Source organism: Myxine glutinosa, chromosome 10 (genome assembly GCF_964187855.1).
Source record: "Myxine glutinosa chromosome 10, kmMyxGlut1.1, whole genome shotgun sequence".
Classification (NCBI taxonomy): domain Eukaryota; kingdom Metazoa; phylum Chordata; class Myxini; order Myxiniformes; family Myxinidae; genus Myxine; species Myxine glutinosa.
In genome coordinates, this window is record NC_136270.1 from 94,737,921 (window position 1) to 94,763,252 (window position 25,332).

General features: G+C 51.4%; 1 long non-coding RNA gene across 3 annotated transcripts in view; it reads right to left on the reverse strand.

Moving 5' to 3' along the window:
• LOC137433946 (uncharacterized) overlaps nucleotides 1-25,332 on the reverse strand; it is a 737,502-nt gene that overhangs the window by 524,623 nt on the left and 187,547 nt on the right. For 2 of the 3 annotated variants that reach the window (XR_013624782.1, XR_013624784.1), the window contains exon 2: nucleotides 11,830-12,025. This is a non-coding gene — a long non-coding RNA (uncharacterized LOC137433946). Of the gene's footprint in view, nucleotides 1-11,829; nucleotides 12,026-12,626; nucleotides 12,721-25,332 lie in introns of those variants that run through there. The other variant, XR_013624783.1, reaches the window with a different exon arrangement.

Here is a 25,332-nt window from a genome sequence, read left to right on the forward strand (position 1 = left end):
CTTCATTCCATGCTCCAATAACTTTATCGCTCGGTACGAGCCACACTCCAGAGGGTCACCTTTCCCCTTGTATAGAGGGACGAGGGTACTCAGAGTTCCCAATCCACTGGAATGCGGCCTTCTTTCACCACCAGATTACAGATCTCTGTCATTCTCTTCACACCCCAACTTCCTGCTGCCTTCAACATATCTCCCACAACTCCCGTCGGCCCTCCCGCTTTTCCACTCTTCATTGCTTTTATCGCTTCCTCAACTTCCTTCTCAGTTATCTTCTCTGCCGGTCCTAAAACTGGGTTACTCTCTATGTTGCCATCCCATTCATTCTCTGTATTCAACAGCATTTCCATATATCTTTTCCATCTTCCTTTAATTCCATCTGGGTCGACAACGATTTGTCCCACTTCATCCTTCAAGCAACTCACCCCCATCACATCACACCTCTCTTTCGCTATGTGCTTTGCAATCCTGAATACTGCTTTCTGACCCGCTTCCGAATCCAAGCGTTCTCCGAACATTTTCCTACATGCCTCCTGCGCCTTTGCTACCTCTTTCTTTGCAGCCTTCCTGGCTGCCTTATAACTTTCATGCTCTGCTGTTTCTGCTCCCGTACCCTTCGCCTTCTGCCACTCTTTGAACTTCTTCCTCTTCTCGTCAATCCTCTTTCCAACCTCAACATCCCACCACCATGTTTCCGAGTGCCTCGGTGGTCCTTTTGTCCATCCACATACCTCACCAACGGCTCCCAACAGACTAGCTTTCATAGACATCCAACCACTTTCAGGCTCAACCACATCATCCTCTACCCTACTTAGCCTCTCTTTTAATGCCTCCCTTACTGTCACCTCTTTCAACCTCCACACCTTCATTCTCGGTTGGTACTTCACCCGCCGAGCTCTCCTCGCACCTTTCACCCTTATGTCGCAGACAACCAAGTGGTGCTGTGAAACAGCCTCCTCCCCCGGGATCACCTTTGTGTCCCGGAGGTGCCCCCTATCTCGCCGACGCACCATCAGGTAGTCAATGGTTGTCGTCGACCCACCTGATGTGTATGTAACAAGCTTATTGTCCTCTTTCTGGAACTGAGTATTACAAATCAACAAATCAGCTCCATCAGCAAACTCCAAAATCCTTTCACCTTCTCCATTTCTCACACCATATGTGCTCACACCAAAATCCTTTCACATTTCTCACACCATCTCACACCAAAGTCTCATCTGACTGATACACACTGACATTTATTATTATATATAAGCACAAATTTATGCTTTTCAGAACTTTCATTTTGGGAAAAGCCCTGATTTTTGGCATACTTCAGGAATGCATCTCCTATTTAAAACACTATTGTTAAGGGGAAACCTGTTTTCGCAAGATGCTGATTCGTGAAGCACCTGGTGTTATTCAAGTCATTTTTGTTTGAACAATTTGCCAACAAAATATAAACCCAAAATCAGTTACTGAAGATATTGGTAAATATTATGTACAATGATTTTCAATACAAATAACATATTTCTCAATAAAATAACTTAAAACAACTTTTTAAAGTTATAATTTACATCAATTAATTATGTACTAGTGGGGTCACCCGTGGGAATCCCACGGGCATGGACGTGTGTGACATTTCGACATATTGAGTTAGATGCTGCACCTGCACATGCAGTTTCACAATAACACACACACACACACACACACACACACACACACACACACACACACACACACACACACACACACACACACATACACACACACACACACACACACACACACACACACACACACACACACACACACACACACACCTCGTTTTTTCATTTCTGTATCTCACAATTCGGTCTCTCTCTTATTCACACACCCACACAAACACACACACACACACACCCGGGGGCGCACGGCAGACGACACGAGGTACTTTTACGTGGTTCCTGCCCTTGGATCCGGCACGGCCACCCGAGTCGTGTCCTTGCTGCAGCACCCGCCGGACGAGGGCAAGTAGGCGGCGCTCAAGCGACTTCTCCTCGACACGTTTGGCCTCACAGAGGCCGACCACGCTGACCGTCTTTTGGACCTTCCCGTCCTCGGCGACACACGACCGTCCGCCCGCATGGATTACATGCTGTCCCTGCTCGGCGACGGCCACGCGGATTTCCTCTTCCGTGCTCTCTTGCTCCGCCAGCTACCTGTACAGGTACGGCTCGCGCTGGCCGGTTCGACCATTACGGAACCGCGCGCCCTGGCCAGGGAGGCGGACAAGTTTTTCGCAGCCCACAACGCGCGGCCGGCATATAGCGCGGCCGTTGTGGATCCCGGCGCCGCGCATGGTGCGAGTGGTTCGGATCGCCACGTGGCATGGCGTTCAGATCCTCCCGAACACGGCGCGGGTTGTTCGGATCCGCGCGTGGCCGCCGCCACACCCTGCCCACCACCGTCGTCACAACTGGCGCGACAACCACCACCGGGCCAGACCTGGTGCCACTTCCATACCAGGTTCGGCCACAAGGCCAGGTCCTGCCGCCCGCCTTGTACTTTTGGCAGGTCGGGAAACGGCCTGGCCGGCGCTCGCTTCCTGCCATGAGCGTCGGCCATACGGGCAGCCTTCTGTTCATAACAGACACCTCCTCGGGTCGTCGCTTCCTGTGCGACACGGGAGCGCAGGTGAACATCCTCCCGGCCTCCGCGTCCGACAAGCAAGCTGGGGGCCGGGGCCCCGCTTTGCTTGCCACCAACGGCACGCCCATCCGCACGTTCGGGAAGCGTTGTCTCTCACTGCGGTTCAGGAGGCAGTGCTTTCAGTGGTCGTTCGTTACCGCCAGTGTCCCCATGGGCCTACTCGGAGCGGACTTCCTCTGTGCGCATGGGCTGTTGGTGGACGTGAGGCACAGACGCCTGGTCCAAGCCGAAACCTTCAGCTCGCTTGCTTGCGCGCTGAGCAGTTCGTTGAGCAGCTCCCTGGGCGGCTCACCGAGCGGCTCGCCAAGCGGCTTGCTGAGCGGCTTGCTGAGCGGTTCGGTCCCGGCGAGGTTGGTCTGCACGCTTCCGGCAGCGGACGTGTTTACCCGCCTCCTCGCCAGTTTCCTGGCCCTCATGCGGCCCACCTTCTCGGCGGTGGCCGTCAAGCACGGGGTGGAGCATCACATCCCCACAGTCGGGCCACCGTTCTACGCCCGGGTGCGCCGCCTTGACCCGGCAAAGCTCGCCGTGGCGCAGAAGTTCGCCACGCTGGAGCGACTGGGCATCATCCGGCGCTCCAACAGCGCATGGGCATCGCCACTGCACATTCTGCCCAAGCCCGGCGGCGGGTGGCGGCCGTGCGGAGACTACCGCCGCCTCAACGATGCTACCACCCCCGACCGCTACCCAGTCCCTCACATCCAGGACTTTTCTGCCCGGTTTGCGAAAATGTCCCTCTTCTCCAAGGTGGACCTCATCCGCGGATACCACCAGGTCCTCGTCAGGCCGGAGGACATACCGAAGACGGCCGTCATCACACCATTCGGCCTCTTCGAGTTTCTGCGGATGCCCTTCGAGTTGAAGAATGCGGCCCAGGCATTCCAGCGGCTGATGGACAGCGTCTTGCGCGACTTGGACTTCGTGTACGACTGTACGTCTACCTGGATGACATCCTCATCGCAAGCGCGTCCTGTGAGGAGCACCTCCGCCATCTCTGCACGCTCTTCGAACGCCTGGACCGGCATGGCCTGATCATCAACCCCGCCAAGTGCCGGTTCGGCGTCACCGAAATCGACTTTTTGGGGCACCGCGTCACCAGGCACGGGGCCATCCCCTTACCGGCCATGGTGGAGGCGGTCAGGGGTTTTCCGCACCCCCGCACGATCAAGGGGCTCCAGGAGTTCCTGGGCATGGTGAACTTTTATCACCGTTTCCTGCCCCGCATCGCCCAGCTCCTCCGCCCCCTGCACGAGGCCCTCCGGGGGAAGCCGGGCAAAGGCGATGTTGCCTGGACCGAGCAGATGGACGCGGCGTTCGCGGGCACGAAGCTCGCCTTGGCTCACGCCACAATGCTCGCGCACCCGGCGCCCGATGCACCGATCGCTCTCACCACCGACACGTCGGACTATGCGGTGGGGGCGGTGCACGAGCAATGGGTGAAGGGAGCTTGGCAGCCGCTGGCGTTTTTTAGCCGGCAGCTCCACCCGCACGAACGGCGGTACAGACCTTCGACCACGAGCTGCTCGGGCTCCACCTGGCGGTCCGGCACTTCCGCCATCTGCTCGAGGGCCGCCCGTTCGCGGCCTTCGTCGACCACAAGCCCCTGCCTGGTCTTCGCGATGGCCAAGGTCGCTGAGCCGTGGTCGGCCCGGCAGCAGCGTCACCTCTCGGCCGTGTCCGAGTACACGACGGACATCCCGCACATCGCGGGGAAGGACAACCCAGTGGCGGATTGCCTTTCCCGGTCTGTCACCCACGCGGTCCACCTTGGGATCGACTGTGCTCGGATGGCGGCGGACCAGTCCGCCGACCCCGCTGTCCAGGCTTTTCGGATCGCCGTCACGGGCCTCCGCGTCACCGAGGTGCCGTTCAACGGCACGGGCACGGCCCTCTTGTGCGACGTCTCCCTCGGCCGGCCTCGCCCCATCGTGCCCGCTGGCTGGCAGCGCCGGGTTTTTGACGCCATCCACGGCCTGTCCCACCCGCACACGAAGGCCTCCCAGAAGCTGGTCGCCGACAAGTTCGTCTGGCATGGCCTCCGGAAGGCCGTCCGCGATTGGGCCAGGACGTGCCGCGCGTGCCAGCGCGCAAAGGTTCACCGCCACACCCAGGCCCTGTTGGCCCCGTCTACTGTGCCCGAACGTCGGTTCGACCACGTTCACGTGGACTTGGTGGGACCTCTGCCCCCCCTCGCGGGGTTTCACCCACGTCCTCACCATGGTGGACCGCACCACCCGGTGGCCGGAGGCCGTGCCTTTGGCAGCAACGACGGCGGCGGATGTTGCACAGGCGTTCATCGCCACTTGGGTTGCCCGGTTCGGCGCCCCCTCGGACATCTCGTCCGACTGTGGCCCCCAGTTCACCTCGGAGCTCTGGGGGGCGGTAGCGCGGGGGCTCGGCATCCAGCTGCACCGCACCACGGCCTACCACCCCCAGGCCAATGGCCTGTGCGAGCACTTCCATCGCGCCATGAAGGCCGCGATCCGGGCCAGCCTCCGCGACGGCGGCTGGGTCGACAGGCTCCCCTGGGTCATGCTTGGCCTCAGGACGGCACCCAAGGACGACCTGCGCACATCCGCGGTGGAGTTGGTCTTCGGACAACCGCTGCGGGTGCCAGGCGAGTTCCTCCCCGACTCCACGGCACCATGGTCCGCGGCGCAGCAGTGCTCCGCCCTGCAGGAGACCGCCCGGAGGTTCGCCCCGGTGCCGACGGCGCACGACGGTTGCCCGCCAATGCACGTCGCCCCGGAGCTTCGCATGGCGGAGTACGTGTTCGTCCGCCACGACGCCCACCGGACACCGCTGCGGCCCCCGTACGACGGGCCCTTCCACGTGCTGGAGACCGGGGCGAAGCATTTCACCCTGGACATCGGCGGTACTCCTGACTGCGTCTCCGTGGACCGCCTCAAGCCGGCCCACCTCGACTTGGACCACCCCCCGCCAGCGACTCTGCCCCCGCGTTGGGGCTGCCCCCCAGCGGGCGGACCCCCGGCGCCGCCCAACCACGCCGTCACGCCACCCCCCTGCCCTGCACCCATCCCAGATGCCGCCAGAGGCATCCCAGATGGCATCCCGGCACCCCAGCCGCCGCCAGCCGCCAGGGGGCGCTTCAGCCGGGTCATCCGGTTGCCCCGCAAGCTGACCCTTCAGGCTTGGCCTCCGGATATACACGCGGGCTCGCAGCCCCGAGCACGGCAGTGCTGATGAGTGAGCATCTAATAAAGAGCTCGACCTAACCCAAAGCGTTGTGGCCTACCTTTGTTTAACGTGTGTGCCCCAGCACCCACACCACATCCCACATGTATATACATGTTTAAAGTGTATGTGCCCTCCTCCCTTCCCCCGCCCGGCAACGCTGGGTACTTCTGCTAGTAACTAATGAAATAAAAACGAAGAAATATCTCTCTCTGGGTAATTTCCTGAAACTCGGTGAAATTCGCTGAAATTCGCTCGGTGTATCGGTGAAATATTTTATTTGGGCGGTGTATAATTGCTTCGAACGAAATATCTCTTAGCAATTTCCCATCTGTGTTTCATGTCCATGCACACGTGAAATGGAGTTTGTTTTTGCACACGTGAAATGAACATGTGAACCCTTACTTCCGGATAATAATGTTGAATGAAATAAAAACGAAGAAATATAGTGGGGTCACCCATGGGAATCCCACGGGCATGGACGTGTGTGACATTTCGACATATTGAGTTCGATGCTGCACATTCATTTTTACAAAATGGTTACTGGCAATTCATCAGATCCAGAAATGGTGGAATGAACACAATTTATTTATTTCACACAATATGTGACCCCTCACTCCTCTCCACCTGACACTCTCCTCTCTCCACCCTCACGCATCTCCAATCCCACTCCTCCTCACACTCCTCTCCAATACCTCCCCACACTCCTCTCCAATACCTCCTCACACTCCTCTCCAATCCCTCACACTCCTCTGCAACCCCTCACACTCATCTTCAATTCCTCATACTCCCCTCCAATCGCTCCCCACTCTCCAACCCCTCGCTCCTCTCCAACACCTCCTCACACTCCTCTCCAACACCTCCTCAGACTCCTCTCCAATACCTCCTCACACTCCTCTCCAATACCTCCTCACACTCCTCTCCAATACCTCCTCACACTCCTCTCCAATACCTCCTCACACTCCTCTCCAATACCTCCTCACACTCCTATCCAATACCTCCTCGCACTCCTCTCCAATACATCCTCGCACTCCTCTCCAATACCTCCTCACCAATACCTCCTCACACTCCTCTCCAATACCTCCTCGCACTCCTCTCCAATACATCCGTGCAATCCTCTCCAATACCTCCTCGCACTCCTCACCAATACCTCCTCGCACTCCTCTCCAATACCTCCTCACACTCCTCTACAACCCCTCACAATCCTCTCCAAGCCCTCACACCCCTCTCCAACCCCTCACACTCCTCTCCAATACCTCCTCACACTCCTCTCCAATACTGCCTCACACTCCTTCCAATATCTCCTCACACCCCTCTCCAATACCTCCTCACACTCCTCTCCGCTCCAATCGGCCCTCACTTTCCGCTCCAATCGTCCCTCACTCTCCGCTCCAATCGGCCCTCTCTCCGCTCCAATCGGCCCTGGGGTCACCCTTGGGAATCCCACGGGCATGGACGTGTGAGACATTTCGACATATTGAGTTAGATGCTGCACCTGCACATTCAGTTTCACAAAATTGTTACTGGCAATTTATCAGATGCACAAATGATGTAATCTACACAACGTATTTACTTCTGATAATATGTGAATGCATGTGCGTGCACACCCACACACACATACACACATATACACACACAAACACACGTACAACCACACACATATATACACACACATACATACACACACATACACCCACGTACACCCAAACACATATATACATACACACACATACACACACACACACACACACACACACACACACACACACACACACACACACACACACACACACACACACACACACACACACACACACACACACACACACATCTCGTTTTTTCATTTCTGTTCCTCACAATTTTGTCTCTCTCTTATTCACACAGACACACACACACACACACACACACACACACACACACACACACACACACACACACACACACACACACACACACACACACACACACACACACACACGTACACCCACACACACACACACACACTCACACACACATGTCCCACATGTATATATCCCACATCCCACATGTATATACATGTTTAAAGTGTACGTGCTTTTCCCCACTCCCCCGCCCGGAAACGCTGGGTACTTCTGCTAGTAACTAATGAAATAAAAACGAAGAAATATCTCCACTGATCTCTATAATAACTGGATGGGCGGAGACGCCTCATTGGATGATGCAAAACCGCCGCCATCTTGGAACCCCCAAAAAGAGCGATGCCTTGTACTAACTATACGATGACCGTCACCAAACACTGCACGCAAATGACAATAAGTATTATTATAATAAACATAAAAGATATATAATATGATGTTTTATATAGCACTTGAATCATACTTGAATATCAAAACGCTTTGGAAGGATAAATTTTAGGCTTTTAGTGAGAACTGTCCAACTCACTTTGCGGATGTTCATTAGCAACGCATTCAAATACGTGTTTCATAACAGAACCAGTGCTATATTAAAACATAAATTGCACCTACTTCATATGGTGTATATAGTGTATAATAGTTATGGTTACTATAGGTTGTTTGTTCTTGCCAACTCCAGGTTATCCTCATTAATAATTGTCTAAGTTTCAGTTAAATGAGGAGGTGCATTTTGGTTTCTATTCAGCGTCAGATATCTGAAAATTTATCATAATGATGTATACATGGATTGAGAAGATGTTGTTATTCAGTGTATCCGAAGTGAATTACAAGGTTAAGTTCAGCTTAAAACGCCATTCAAACAAGCATTTTAACATACTTTTGAACAATCTTGGAAAATGCAGCAACAAAACTTAATTATTATTTATAACAAATTTATTGTATGATTTATTGTGCAAAAGAATTTGTCTTGTAGATATAGTACCAATACATCAAGAGCGAGATTCCAACAATTACAAAATGAAACAAAGTAATTACAAAACACATGTATAGGAATTATTAATAAATTTGGCAAGATGCAACTTTCACTGAAACAATAATAACAAACCCAAATATTTGTGCAAATAAAAATTACATGTGCAAAAATGATGTCACGATATTAACTAGGTAAGTAATAACAAACATATACAACATCCATGTCACATTTGACAGTATATAAACAGGACTTGTGGACATTAATGTTCCACAAAATACTGAAGTTCACAATGATGAACACTACATGGACGCAAACCACTGATCTCTATAGTTATTATAGAGATCAGTGCACAAAACACACAACTAGATTCAATTCACTGATGCTTGAACAGCACTAATCTTGACATTTGCTTTCGCACTTTATCACCAGTAATAATTTCTGTGTGTTCTTTTCCCATGTGGAAAAGCTTTATTTTGCTGTAGCAGGATGAAGCCATGGTCACCAGCTTGTGGATGTGGTTGTCTTCCACTGCTGTATCGAACTGGTGCGAATGGAGATCAGGAGAAAGATTCATTGCAGATGAGTTTTTTAGTACACTCCTTGCCACTGCGGAACAGATTCCTTGACCTTGTGGAAGTTTTCCATCCGATATTTTCATCATACGTTGAAAACATTTCTCAGTTTCCATGCATACGGAGACGATGCTTGAGGATGCCTTCTCCAGGCCTCCACGGTCCTGCATGGCCACAAACTGGTGGCTCTCTCCATTGATAGCACCCAATGCTTTCGTGCACTGCATGCAACTCGTTCTTTTCCGCATCATGCGCACCACAAAACCAGCAATGTAGTTGACAGCAGCTTCTTTGTACTCTGACACCTCCTCAAAATTCGGTGTATCTGCATAATCATGTTCATCTGCAGTGGGATCTCTGATGAGCAGGTCATATTTTCTTGCCACGTTAACTGTGGATTGCGATACGTTGTCAATGTGGAGAACATCAGTTCTGTCCAAGATTGCACAATTTCCTGTTCCGTTCTTGACTGCATGTCGGACCAGAAGGCGCTTATACGCCGCCTTGAACTGTCTCGCTGTGGGATTGTTGTTGAAGCCACCTCGTGCCCGTACAGCTGCAAAGAATAGTTCGATGTGATCCTGACTGAATTTGTATGTCAGGAGATATGTCAGAGGGGCATTTGGTGAATCAACAAGTTCAGAGAACAAGTTGATTGTGCTCTCCATGCTAACAATAAAACCAATGAACCCTGTCTTCCGAGGACCGAGATGCATCGGAGAGCCTGATCTATCTTTCAGACTGAGGAGGAATTCTTTGGCTCCTTCCATTATTTTCCACCATCTGTCTTGGTTGGTTTTCCTCATAGGTGCTTTGTAGCCTTTCCCAAGGGGATTTCTGCTGTTCAACACATCAAAGGCACTGTCGATGTGCCTGATAAATTCCACTGTCGCTTCACATCCCTTGAACTGTGGCAGTTGGAGACCCTCATTGCAGTATTGCAATGCATCAGCAACACTGGCACTGAAAACTTGCGCAGCGAGATTTACCTTCATCTTCTGCTTCTTCCACTGTATGTGAGCACTCCTCAGTTTATTTCCAAGACGAAGTCCTTCGGATTTTTGGAGAGCATTCAACTCTTCAATGTACAGCCACCTTACAGTCCTGCAATCACTGGTCTGGAAAAGTCCACCGTCTGCCAATGCATTCCGCAACAGCTGTTGAGGCAGGCATCCAGAATCACATGCACTCTTTGGGTTGGATCAGCTGGATGGGCGAAAGATGGATCCAATGCAGTGACATCGATTTTTGCACCCAAACAACGCATCATGGCCAGGTGACAAGAAGGTCCATCACATGTAAGCGAGACGGCTCGAACACCTGCCTCATGTAGACGGTGAAAGCATTCCGTGACAACATTAGCGCGGTGCTCGCCATTCATGGTAACTATGAGGAAATATCCCAAGGGTATTTTCCAAGATTCATTCACCGATACGGCCATGAACACCAGAGCATCTCTTGCCACCGGTGTAGAATCATCAAATTTCCCACTACCGATGTCGACATATCCATGGTATCTTCCATTGGCGAATTCAACATGCTTGCGAATTGCAATCTCATCAAACATGATGGCACACACAACCTCCTTCCCTTGGCTTGCATAGTCTTTGGCGCGCATTTGTAGGGCATTAAATGCAGCCTTGGTGAAACCTGGATCTCCTTCGATGCCCTTGTACCATGACCTAATTTGACGTGGATGTGGCAAGGCCAAATCAAAAGACTCTCTCACATAGTCATATGCTTTAGTGGAGTAAAACTGAAGAGTCATAGCAAATGATCTTAGTTCCTCTGGATAGGATGCAGATTTATTCGTATTGCTCAGAATTCTCTTCATGACTTCTTTTGGAATACCACTGAATGTTGTCTCCAACATTTCCACACAATTTGTGGTGATCAAGTTCTTATCACGCAAAGATGTCACAACCACACTCATATCATTCACTTTTTGCAACAAACGCCTTGTTTTCTGCTTTTCAAGTTTTAGTTTCTTATTGCAACTTTGCAGCTGAGCACTGGCGTCATCCAATTTGTGTTTCAATTTTCTTGGAGATGCCATCGTGGCATAGGAGTGGTCTTGGTGGCACATGGACTCAGATGTTGGATCAGGTTGAGTGGACTCTGTGCTGGAGCCTGGTTCAGTGGTGCAGTCGTTCCTGACTTTGGTTTGTCTGCGAGTTGTAGCTTTCTGGAAATTAAATATTAAAAATAATTATATTCCAGTATATATCTATCCAGAACAACTTTACAAATGCTCTGGTGCTTTATAATACGAGCTGTACGAGATCAGGATCTCAAAAAACCTTAGAATCACATTTTGCGTAATATCTCAGGAACTAATTGACATAGAAACACAAGGCTGATTGCGTTGGAATCGTCTCAAGAAGGCATCCTGAGACTGCTGAATTCACATCGTCTTGTGTAATGCAGTGAAATCGATAGCAATTACATCAGCTAACATCAAATGACAAAAGACATGAGACTTAATTTGTTGTTGAAAATGTACTCATGAGATCATGACATTTGCATTTACCTTCTGAAGGTGGTCAGGAAATCCAAAAATGGTGGGAACTGCATTTGGCCTCAGACGAACTGTTTGACCAGTCCTGTCAAAACTGTCGTCTGTGAAATGGTCGGAACAGAGACGTGATCTTGAATTAGGTAGCCACTTGTCCCTCTTTGTGTTCAACACCCACCTCCGTAGCCTTTCTGGATCACAGTGTGGGAACCTGCATGCCAAATACATTCCGTTAACGTCATCCTTGCATTGGTTGACAGATGTTGTCATGAAATATAACAATAGTCGGTCATGATAAAATGAAAATGGGAATTCCCACACAGGGAGAACAAAATTTACTATAAACAATACTTGTCGGTTGACATAAAAATAAAAGTAAAATTTGAAATTATAGTCTGTATTTTTGTTTGCTGCTAGGCCAAAATTATTTTGTTCTTTGCCTGATTATCAACAGCAGTTCTGCGAGTTGAAGATCTGTTATAACAAGTTAGAACAGACCAGGGATAAACCCATGCAATTAAATATTTCCTGCTCTAATATGTGCCTCTGTACGCTGATACATTGAGATCACTGTCAACGAGTCATTCCACAAATGAATAAACAGTCAACAATTACATTTTAGTGCATAAATTATACAATTGCTGGTCAACTTAGTCCTAGCGAACTAGCAGACCCGGGCAATGTCACTGTGCAGGTTAATATTTCATCAATGACAATTCACAATATGCGGTCCGCTAGGGCTACGTGAGCCTGACGACAAGGCCCGACAGACATTGAAAATCAAAGTCATGAAGAAAAAATTTAAAACTTACTGATGGAAAGTCACTCCTTTCTCTCTTTTGTTGCGCTCATCGCGGTTTGTACAACCAAACGAAACGCACGCAGGCATCCTGTCGCTTGTCACAATAAAATTCTTAAAAGAGTTGATTTGCAATCCAAAATTACTATAAATATCTAGCTTTTATGGCAACATTCACCAGGTCCGCAAGCACGCAACAAGTCGAATGAACGATTGTTTTGGGGGTGTCAAGATGGCGCCAGGTCACTTCCTGTTGCCTCAACGAGAATAGGCCAATCACCATTAGTCCACCCATCCAGTTATTATAGAGATGAGTGAATATCTCTCGGTAATTTCCTGAAACATATTTTACTTCCGGATAATAATGTTGAATGAAATAAGAAAGAACGAAGATATACATGTCGTTTTTGTGCCGACTCTCATAAAACGTAAAAGTAATAAATGTTAACGGAAAAGAAAAAGCGAATTTTTAATATATGTCGACATTTTCCCCGAATGTTATTTTAGGCGGTGTATTTTCGTGTATCATCGTGGCGCGATTTTTATAAATATATCTCGGCAATTTCCCGTGTGTGCATGAATGTTCTCAATTATTTCTGACACCGAGTCTAAAACCATCGATAAAAATTAAATCAGATGGTGAATTCGATAAAATGGGCGTTTCGTTTACAGGCCTTTGAGAAATCATTTCGTTCTATAAACGGAAACTTTCTTGGGATTCTCTTCCCGTTTTTTTTCAACCGAGTCTAACACTATGTTAGCGACTGTTAAAAATGAAATGATATATCGAATTAGAATTGAAATAAACCTGTGTGAGAGAGAAAGACAGCACGGGCCTAACTAAACAGGCCTCAAAGCTATTCGAGTTAATAAAATGGTGGATATTTGTTTACATGAAGCCTCTCCAAGAATGGGTGGAGCTATGGGTGGAGCTCCTCTGCAAACGGAATAAGCCACACCCCCGGACAGACGTCCAACAGAATCACCGTAGCCTATTATAATATAGACTAGTGGGGTCACCCGTGGGAATCCCATGGGCATGGACGTGTGTGACATTTCGACATATTGAGTTAGATGCTGCACCTGTTTCACAATAACACACACACACACACACACACACACACACACACACACACACACACACACACACACACACACCTCGTTTTTCATTTCTGTATCTCACAATTCGGTCTCTCTTATTCACACACCCACACAAACACCCACCCACACACACACACACACACACACACACACACACACACACACACACACACACACACACACACACACACACACACACACACGTACACGTACACACACACACACACACACACACACACACACACACACACACACACACACACACACACTCGCACGCACACGTACACACACATGTACACCGACACATGCATATACACATACACACATATACACATACACATATGGATACACACACATGCACACACATACACATATACACACACAGACACATACACATATACACACACACAGACACACACACACACATGCATACACATACGCACATATACATACATACACACACACACACACACACACACACACGCGCACACACACATATATACACATACAGACACACACATATATACACATACACACATATATACACACACATACACATGTGTACACACACATGTACACCGACACACATGCACACACATACACATATGCACATACACATATACACACACATATATATACACATACACACATGTACACCCACACACACATACACACACACACACAAACACACACACACACATATACACATACAGACATATATATACACATACACGCACGCACGCCCGCGCGCACACACACACACACACACACACACACACACACACACACACACACACACACACACACACACACACACACACATATATGCACACGTGCGCACACGCACACACACACACACACACACACACACACACGTCCCACATGTATATATCCCACATCCCACATGTATATACATGTTTAAAGTGTACGTGCCCTCCCCCCCTCCCCCGTCCGGCAACGGTGAGTACTTCTGCTAGTAACTAATGAAATAAAAACGAAGAAATATCTCTGGGTAATTTCCTGAAACTAGGTGAAATTCGCTGAAATTCGCTGAAATTCGCTCGGTGTATCGGTGAAATATTTTATTTGGGCGGTGTAGAATTGCTTCGAACGAAATATCTCTTAGCAATTTCCCGTCTGTGTTTCATGTCCATGCACACGTGAAATGGAGTTTGTTTTTGCACACGTGAAATGAACATGTGAACCTTTACTTCCGGATAATAATGTTGAATGAAATAAAAACGAAGAAATATAGTGGGGTCACCCGTGGGACATTTCGACATATTGAGTTAGATGCTGCACATTAAAAATGGTTACTGGCAATTCATCAGATCCAGAAATGGTGTAATGAACACAATTTATTTATTTCACATAATATGTGACTCCTCACTCCTCTCCACCTGACACTCTCCTCTCTCCACCTGACACTCTCCTCTCTCCACCTGACACTCTCCTCTCTCCACCTGACACTCTCCTCTCTCCACCTGACACTCTCCTCTCTCCACCTGACACTCTCCTCTCTCCACCTGACACTCTCCTCTCTCCACCTGACACTCTCCTATCTCCACCTGACACTCTCCTCTCTCCACCTGACACTCTCCTCTCTCCACCTAGCACTCCTCTCCTCTCCAATCCCTCACATTTCTCTCCTCTCCAATCCCTCACCTCTCCAATCCCTCACACTCCTCTCCTCTCCAATCCCTCACCTCTCCAATCCCTCACACTCCTCTCCTCTCCAATCCCTCACTCTCCTCTCCAATCGCTCCTCACTCGCCTCTCCAATCGCTCCTCACTCGCCTCTCCAATCGCTCCTCACTCGCCTCTCCAATCGCTCCTCACTCGCCTCTCCAATCGCTCCTCACTCGCCTCTCCAATCGCTCCTCACTCGCCTCTCCAATAGCTCGTCACTCGCCTCTCCAATCGCTCCTCACTCGCCTCTCCAATCGCTCCTCACTCGCCTCTCCAATCGCTCCTCACTCGCCTCTCCAATCGCTCCTCACTCGCCCCTCCAATCGCTCCTCACTCGCCTCTCCAATCGCCTCTCCAATCGCTCCTCACTCGCCTCTCCAATCGCTCCTCACTCGCCTCTCCAATCGCTCCTCACTCGCCTCTCCAATCGCTCCTCACTCGCCTCTCCAATCGCTCCTCACTCGCCTCTCCAATCGCTCCTCACTCGCCTCTCCAATCGCTCCTCACTCGCCTCTCCAATCGCTCCTCACTCGCCTCTCCAATCGGCTTTCCCCGTCTCGTTTCTCTCGTTTTTCTCCCGTCTCGTTCTTTTTCTTGCTCCAAATCGGCCCGTCTCGCCCGTCGGCCCGTCTCGCCCGTCGGCCCGTCTGGCCCGTCTCGCCCGTCGGCCCGTCGGAATCGGAAATCGGGCCGTCTTGCTTTCTTGCTTGCGCGTAAATAAATTGTGTTCATTACACCATTTCTGGATCTGATGACTTGCCAGTAACCATTTTGTAAAAATGAATGTGCAGCATCTAACTCAATATGTCGAAATGTCACACACATCCATGCCCGTGGGATTCCCATGGGTGACCCCGCAAGTTTGCATTGACGTTCGTCGACGGACTCGTTCGCCCGTCTCATTCGTTTTCTTGCTACATCCTGTTCAAGTCTGCGTTCTTCATCGATCGTCTCATTCATTTTGGAAATAGAAGTTTCCACGCAGCGCATGAATTGTCACGATCCTCAAGAGGAAGTGTCTCGTAATCATCAAATGATAAATGGCAAGTAAATTATATTGTGGAAAATTAAAGATTTCAAATAAACCTATTTAAAGTGTATGCGCACATAACTAATAAAAAAACGAAGAAATTCCCCGTCCTGAAATTTCCTGAAACATATTTTACTTCCGGCTAATAATGTTGAATGAAATAAAAACGAAGAAATATATGTCGGCATCATTGTTGACGTTTTAGTGACTGCTGTCATCAAACGAAAAAGTAATATATCTTAACGGAAAAGCAAAAGCGAATTTTTAATATATATCGACACATTGCCGTCGGTGTCATGTTGGGCGGTGTATGATACACCATGACGCGATTTTAAAAAATATATCTCTGCATTTTCCCGCGTGTGTGGAATGTTTATGGAAAATTAAAGATTTCAAATAAACCTATTTAAAGTGTATGCGCACATAACTAATAAAAAAAACGAAGAAATATCTCTCGGTAATTTCCTGAAACATATTTTACTTCCGGCTAATAATGTTGAATGAAATAAAAACGAAGAAATATATGTCGGTAAAGCGCGGCGTTACGCGCGCTGCTTGTGAGCAAGGAGGAAGCGGACAAGCGGTAACATATAAACGTCTTTATTGTAAGACTACACTGTAACACTCAACTCCTCCGGGCTGGTCGCCCGGTGTATAGCATGAGGCCACGCCTACCCCTCGGGCGTGGCCACCGCCCACTTGGTGCGTGGAATGATGTCACCACGCCAGTGGGCTTTTGTGTCCGCCACACGCGCCCCCCCAGAATTCCCACGCACCTGGAGGGCCAGTTTGTGGGGCAGTCGAATGACCCGGCCGAAGCGCCCCCTGGCGATCGGCGGCGTCCGGGGTGCAGGGATACCAGGTGGGATGCCCCTGGCTGCCCCTGGGATGGGTGCAGGACCGGGGGGCGCCGTGGCGGCGGGGCTGGGCGGTGCCGGGGGTCCGCCCGCAGGAGGGCGGCCCCGACGTGGGGGTCGGGCCACTGGCGGTGGATGGTCCACATCGAGGTGGGCCGGCTTGAGGCGGTCTACCGAAACGCGGTCAGGAGTACCGCCGATGTCCAGGGTGAAGTGCTTCGCCCCGGTCTCCAGCACGCGGAAAGGCCCGTCGTACGGGGGCCGCAGTGGTGTCCGATGGGCATCGTGGCGGACGAAGACGTACTCCGCCGTGCGAAGCTCCGGGGCGACGTGCGTCGGTGGGTGCCCGTGGCATGCCGTTGGCACCGGGGCGAACCTCTGGGCGGTCTCTTGCAGAGCGGAGCGCTGCTGTGCCGCGGACCATGGTGCCGTGGAGTCGGGGAGGAACTCGCCCGGCACCCGCAGCGGTTGCCCGAAGACCAACTCCGCCGCGGATGCGCGCAGGTCCTCCTTGGGCGCCGTCCGGAGGCCCAGCAGGACCCAGGGGAGCCTGTCGACCCAGCCGCCGTCGCGGAGGGTGGCCCGGAGCGCAGCCTTCAATGAGCGGTGAAATCGCTCACACAGGCCGTTAGCCTGGGGGTGGTAGGCCGTGGTTCGGTGCAGCCGGACCCCGAGCCCCTGCGCAACCGCCCCCCAGAGCTCCGAGGTGAACTGGGGGCCGCGGTCGGATGAGATGTCTGAGGGGGCGCCGAACCGGGCGACCCAGGTGGCGATGAAAGCCTGCGCGACATCGGCCGCCGTTGTCGACGCCAAGGGCACGGCCTCCGGCCACCGGGTGGTGCGGTCCACCATGGTGAGGACGTGGGTGAAACCCCGCGAGGGGGGCAGAGGTCCCACCAGGTCCACGTGAACGTGGTCAAACCGGCGTTCCGGCACCGTGAACGGGGCCAACGGGGCCTGGGTGTGCCGGTGCACCTTGGCGCGCTGGCACGCGAGGCATGTCCTGGCCCAGCCGCGGACGGCCTTCCGGAGGCCATGCCAGACGAACTTGTCGGCGATCAGCCTTTGGGAGGCCCTCGCGCCCCGGTGGGACAGGCCGTGGATGGCGTCAAACACCTGGCGCTGCCAGCCCGCGGGCACAATGGGGCGAGGACGCCCGAGGGAGACGTCACACAAGAGGGCCGCGCCCGCGCCGTCGAACGGCACCTCGGTGACGCGGAGGCCCGTGACGGCGGTCCGCAAGGCCTGGACGTCGGGGTCAGCGGCCTGGTCCGCTGCCATCCGGGCATAGTCGATGCCGAGGTGGACTGCGTGGGCGACGGCCCGGGAAAGGCAATCCGCAACCGGGTTGTCCTTCCCCGCGACGTGCTGGATGTCCGTCGTGTACTCGGACACGGCCGAGAGGTGACGCTGCTGCCGGGCCAACCACGGCTCGGTGACCTTGCCCATCGCGAAGATAAGCGGCTTGTGGTCGACGAAGGCAGTGAACGCCCGGCCCTCGAGCAGATGGCGGAAGTGCCTGACCGCCAAGTGAAGTCCGAGCAACTCGCGGTCGAAGGTACTGTAACGGCGTTCGGGCGGGCGAAGCTGCCGGCTAAAGAACGCCAGCGGTTGCCAAGCTCCACGCACCCATTGCTCGTGCACCGCGCCCACCGCGTAGTCCGAGGCATCGGTGGTGAGGGCGATCGGTGCATCGGGCGCCGGGTGCGCGAGCATGGTGGCGTTAGCCAAGGCGAGCTTCGCGCCCGTGAACGCTGTGTCCATCTGCTCAGTCCAGGTAACGTCGCCTTTGCCCGGCTTACCTCGGAGAGCTTCGTGCAGGGGGCGCAGGAGCTGGGCGATACGGGGCAGGAACCGATGGTAAAAGTTCACCATGCCCAGGAACTCCTGCAGCCCTCTGATCGTGCGGGGGCGCGGAAACCCCTTCACCGCCTCCACCTTGGCCGGCAGGGGGACGGCTCCGTGCCTGGTGACACGGTGCCCCAGAAAATCGATTGTGGCGGCGCCGAACCGGCACTTTGCGGGGTTCACAATCAGGCCATGCTGGCCCAGGCGTTCAAAGAGCGTGCGGAGGTGGCGTAGGTGCTCTTCGCGGGACGCGCTGGCGACGAGGATATCGTCCAGGTAGACGTAGACAAAATCCAAGTCGCTGGAACGCCTGAGCCGCATTCTTCAGACCGAAGGGCATGCGCAGGAACTCGAAGAGTCCGAATGGCGTGATGACCGCCGTCTTCGGGACGTCATCCGGCCTGACGGGGACCTGATGGTAGCCGCATATGAGGTCCACCTTCGAGAAGAAGGACCTGCCCGCCAAACGGGCGGAAAAGTCCTGAATGTGGGGGACGGGGTAGCGGTCGGGAGTCGTGGCGTCATTGAGACGGCGATAGTCCCCGCACGGTCGCCATCCCCCGCCGGGCTTCGGCACGATGTGCAGCGGCGACGCCCAAGCGCTCTCTGAGCGCCGAACGATGCCGAGTCGCTCCAGGGTAGCGAACCCCGCTTTTGCCACCGCCAGCTTCGTCGGCTCGAGGCGGCGTGCCCGGGCGTAGACCGGTGGCCCGACGGTGGGGATGTGATGGGCCACCCCGTGCTTGACGGCCCCCGCCGAGAAGGTGGGCCGCGTGAGGGCCGGGAAGCCGGCGAGGAGGCGGGTGAATGCGTCCGCTGCCGGAAGCGTACAGACCAACGTGGCCGGAACCGAATCGTTCGGCAAGCCGCTTGGCAAGCCGCTCGTTGAGCTGGGCAACGCACATGCGAGCGAGCTGAACGTCTCGGCCTGGACAAGCCGTCTGCGCTTGACGTCGACCAGGAGCCCATTAGCGCACAGGAAGTCCGTGCCAAGCAGTGCCATGGGCACGTCGGCGGTGACGAACGTCCATCGGAAAACCTGCCCTCCAAACCGCAGAGAGAGGCAGCGTTTTCCGTACGTACGGATGGGCGTCCCGTTCGCGGCAAGCAGCGCGGGGCCCCCACCCGCGGCGTGCTTATCTGACGTGCCGGCGGGAATGACACTCACCTGTGCTCCCGTGTCGCACAGGTAACGGCGCCTGGAGAAGGTGTCCGTTATGAACAGCAGGCTGCTCGAACGGCCGGCGCTCATCGCCACAATTGAGCGCCGGCCCGGGCGTTTCCCGACCCGTTGAAGGAGCACGGCAGATGACACCGCCGAGCTTCGTGGCCGAACTTGGCGTGGAACCAGCACCAGGTGGTGGAGCTGGAGGAGCGCGGCTGGCTCCGCCAGGCCGGTGGAGTCGACGGGTTTCCCCGCGGTGGCGGTTTTCGCCGCGGCGGTGGGCGGGGCGTGGCGGCGTTCACGAGGTGCGTATCAGCATGCTGTTGAACCTCAGCGTGCTGTAGAAGATGATGCTGTGGAACATCAGCGTCGAAGGCCGTGACGGCCACGCCAACGCTCGCCCGCGTGTCCGAAGCGGCGAAGTACTTGTCCGCCTCGGCCGCCAATGCTCGGGGTTCCGTTAGCCCGGTCCCGGCCAACGCGAGGCGAACCTGCGCTGGAAGTTGGCGACGGAAAAGCGCCCGGAATAGCGAACCGGGGGCTTCGTCGCCCAACAGTGACAGCATATGGTCCATTCGGACCGATGGGCGCGTCTCACCGAGCTCGGGGAGATCCAGGAGGCGATCGGCCCGTGCGTCGTCCGTGAGGCCGAACGTGGCTAGGAGTAGCCGCTTGAGTGCCTCGTACTTGTGGCCGTCCGGTGGGTGGCGAAGGACGGACACAACTCGAGCGGCCGTGCCGGGCCCGAGGGAGGCGACGACATGGCAGTAGCGCAGGTCGTCGTTGGTGAGGCGCCGAAGCTGAAATTGGGCTTCGGCTTGAACGAACCAGACTTCGGCCTGGGCCTCCCAAAATTCGGGAAGTTTAATCGCCATTGCCTTGTCGTTGGCCATTGCAATGGCGTCGTGTTCGGAAGGATCGCTACGGCAGATCCAACGTCGAGGGTCACCAGTAAAGCGCGGCGTTACGCGCGCTGCTTGTGAGCAAGGAGGAAGCGGACAAGTGGTAACATATAAACGTCTTTATTGTAAGACTACACTGTAACACTCAACTCCTCCGGGCTGGTCGCCCGGTGTATAGCATGAGGCCACGCCTACCCCTCGGGCGTGGCCACCGCCCACTTGGTGCGTGGAATGATGTCACCACGCCAGTGGGCTTTTGTGTCCGCCACATCGGCATCATTGTTGTCGTTTTTGTGACGACTGTCATCAAACGAAAAAGTAATATATCTTAACGGAAAAGCAAAAGCGAATTTTTAATATATATCGACACATTGCCGTTGGTGTCATGTTGGGCGGTGTATGATACACCATGACGCGATTTTAAAATATATATCTCTGCATTTTCCCGCGTGTGTGGAATGTTTGTGGAAAATTAAAGATTTCAAATAAACCTATTTAAAGTGTATGCACACATAACTAGTAAAAAAACGAAGAAATATCTCTCGGTAATTTCCTGAAACATATTTTACTTCCGGCTAATAATGTTGAATGAAATAAAAACGAAGAAATATATGTCGGCATCATTGTTGTCGTTTTTGTGACGACTGTCATCAAACGAAAAAGTAATATATCTTAACGGAAAAGCAAAAGCGAATTTTTAATATATATCGACACATTGCCGTCGGTGTCATGTTGGGCGGTGTATGATACACCATGACGCGATTTTAAAAAATATATCTCTGGATTTTCCCGCGTGTGTGGAATGTTCTCAATTATTGCTGACACCGAGTCTAAAACCATCGATAAAAATGAAATCATATGGTGAGTTAGATTGGAGATAAAGGCGTGAGAGAGACTCAATGGCCTTGAAGTTACAGGTGTTTGAGAATTCATTTCGTTCTATAAACGGCAACTTTCATTGTATTTTCTTCCCGTTTTTTTTCAACCGAGTCTAAAACTATGTTAGCGACTGTGAAAAATGAAATGATATATCGAATTTGATTTGAAATAAAACTGGGAGAGAGCAAGACACCACGGGCCTACAACACAGGCCTCAAAGCTATGCGAGTTAATAAAATGGTGGATATTTGTTTATAATTATATGAAGCCACTCCCAGAATGGGTGGAGCTACTCTGCAAACCGAGTAAGCCACACCCCGGACAGACACCCAACAGAAACATCTACGGCTATTATAATATAGACTAGCGGGGTCACCCGTGGGAATCCCACGGGCATGGATGTGTGTGACATTTCGACATATTGAGTTATATGCTGCACATTCATTTTTACAAAATGGTTACTGGCAAGTCATCAGATCCAGAAATGGTGTGAATTTAGTTATTTCACATAATATGTGACCCCTCACTCCTCTCCACCTGACACTCTCCTGTCTCCACCTGACACTCTCCTGTCTCCACCTGACACTCTCCTCTCTCCACCTAGCACTCCTCTCCTCTCCAAACCCTCACATCCCTCTCCTTTCCAATCCCTCACCTCTCCAATCCCTCACACTCCTCTCCTCTCCAATCCTTCACACGCCTCTCCAATCGCGCCTCACACTCCTCTCCAATCGCGCCTCACACTCCTCTCCAATCGCGCCTCACACTCCTCTCCAATCGTGCCTCACACTCCTCTCCAATCGTGCCTCACACTCCCCTCCAATCACTCCTCTCCAATCGTGCCTCACACTCCTCTCCAATCACGCCTCACACTCCTCTCCAATCGTGTCTCACACTCCTCTCCAATCGCGCCTCACACTCCTCTCCAATCGCGCCTCACTCGCCTCTCCAATCGGCTTTCCCCGTCTCGTTTCTCTCCTTTTTCTCCCGTCTCGTTCTTTTTCTTGCTCCAAATCGGCCCGTCGGAATCGGAAATCGGCCCGTCTCGCCCGTCGGCCCGTCGGAATCGGAAATCGGCCCGTCTTGCTTTTGTGCTTGTGCGTAAATAAATTGTGTTCATGACACCATTTCTGGTGTTGGGCTAGCGGCTAGGGTGCCGGCTTAGGATCCTGGGTTCGAATCTCGGTCGATCGCCGAATTAATGCCAGGGGGGTTGACTCAGCCTGTCATCCTTCCGAGGTCGGCTAATTGAGTACCAGTTCACTGGTAATTCCCTGTTTGTCGTTGAAGGCGGCAAAAAGGGTTGGCGTCAGGAAGGGCATCCGGCCGTAAAACATTGCTTCAAAAAGGGGACAAAAAAACAACAACTACCACGGTCCCCGAAAAGGCCAACCCCCGCTTTGCGGGGAAAAATGGCCTCTAAACGGTGGTTTTTACACCATTTCTGGATCTGATGACTTGCCAGTAACCATTTTGTAAAAATGAATGTGCAGCATCTAACTCAATATGTCGAAATGTCACACACATCCATGCCCGTGGGATTCCCACGGGTGACCCCGCAAGTTTGCATTGACGTTCGTCGATGGACTCGTTCGCCCGTCTCATTCGTTTTCTTGCTGCATCCTGTTCAAGTCTGCGTTCTTCATCGATCGTCTCATTCATTTTGGAAATAGAAGTTTCCACGCAGCGCATGAATTGTCACGATCCTCAAGAGGAATTTGTCTCGTAATCATCAAATGATAAATGGCAAGTAAATTATATTGTGGAAAATTAAAGATTTCAAATAAACCTATTTAAAGTGTATTCGCACATAACTAATTTAAAAAAACGAAGAAATATCTCTCGGTAATTTCCTGAAACATATTTTACTTCCGGCTAATAATGTTGAATTAAATAAAAACGAAGAAATATATGTCGGCATCATTGTTGACGTTTTTGTGACGACTGTCATCAAACGAAAAAGTAATATATCTTAACGGAAAAGCAAAAGCGAATTTTTAATATATATCGACACGTTGCCGTCGGTGTCATGTTGGGCGGTGTATGATACACCATGACGCGATTTTTAAAAATATATCTCTGCATTTTCCCGCGTGTGTGGAATGTTCTCAATTATTGCTGACACCGAGTCCAAAACCATCGATAAAAATGAAATCATATGGTGAGTTAGATTGGAGATAAAGGCGTGAGAGAGACTCAATGGCCTTGAAGTTGAAGTTACAGGCGTTTGAGAATTCATTTCGTTCTATAAACGGCAACTTTCATTGGATTTCCTTCCCGTTTTTTTTCAACCGAGTCGAAAACTATGTTAGCGACTGTGAAAAATGAAATGATATATCGAATTTTTAATATGTATCGACACGTTGCCGTCGGTGTCATGTTAGGCGGTGTATGATACACCATGACGCGATTTTAAAAAATATATCTCTGCATTTTCCCGCGTGTGTGGATTGTTCTCAATTATTGCTGACACCGAGTCTAAAAGTAAAACCATCGATAAAAATGAAATCATATGGTGAGTTAGATTGGAGATAAAGGCGTGAGAGAGACTCAATGGCCTTGAAGTTACAGGCCTTTGAGAATTCATTTCGTTCTATAAACGGCAACTTTCATCGGATTTTCTTCCCGTTTTTTTTCAACCGAGTCTAAAACTATGTTAGCGACTGTGAAAAATGAAATGATTTATCGAATTTGATTTGAAATAAAACTGGGGGAGAGCAAGATACCACGGGCCTACAAAACAGGACTCAAAGCTATGCGAGTTAATAAAATGGTGGATATTTGTTTATAGCCACTCCCAGAATGGGTGGAGCTATGGGTGGAGCTACTCTGCAAACCGAGTAAGCCACACCCCGGACAGACACCCAACAGATAGACAGACAGACAGACAGAATCATCTACGGCTATTATAATATAGATTCGTTCTTGTTTCAAATATCATTTTGTTTCACAATAATAACTAGAACGACACTCGGTGGAGTGCAAACCTCCGCCCGGCTGAACAGTTTGCCATGTACTGTATATCCCACTGCTAGACCAGATCTGGATTCAGACCTGAACCAAAGTCTAATCGGCTGGTTCTCATCACTTTCCCAACTCATCCACCTAGTTTTGTCACAATTCATCCAGAACCTTTTGAAATATCATGCTATATATAGTTTTTGTCCGATCACTCGATGGTGAAGAAACACTTAAACAATTCTCGGATCCAGATATTCACCAAAATCTAATCATTTCGTACTTGTCAC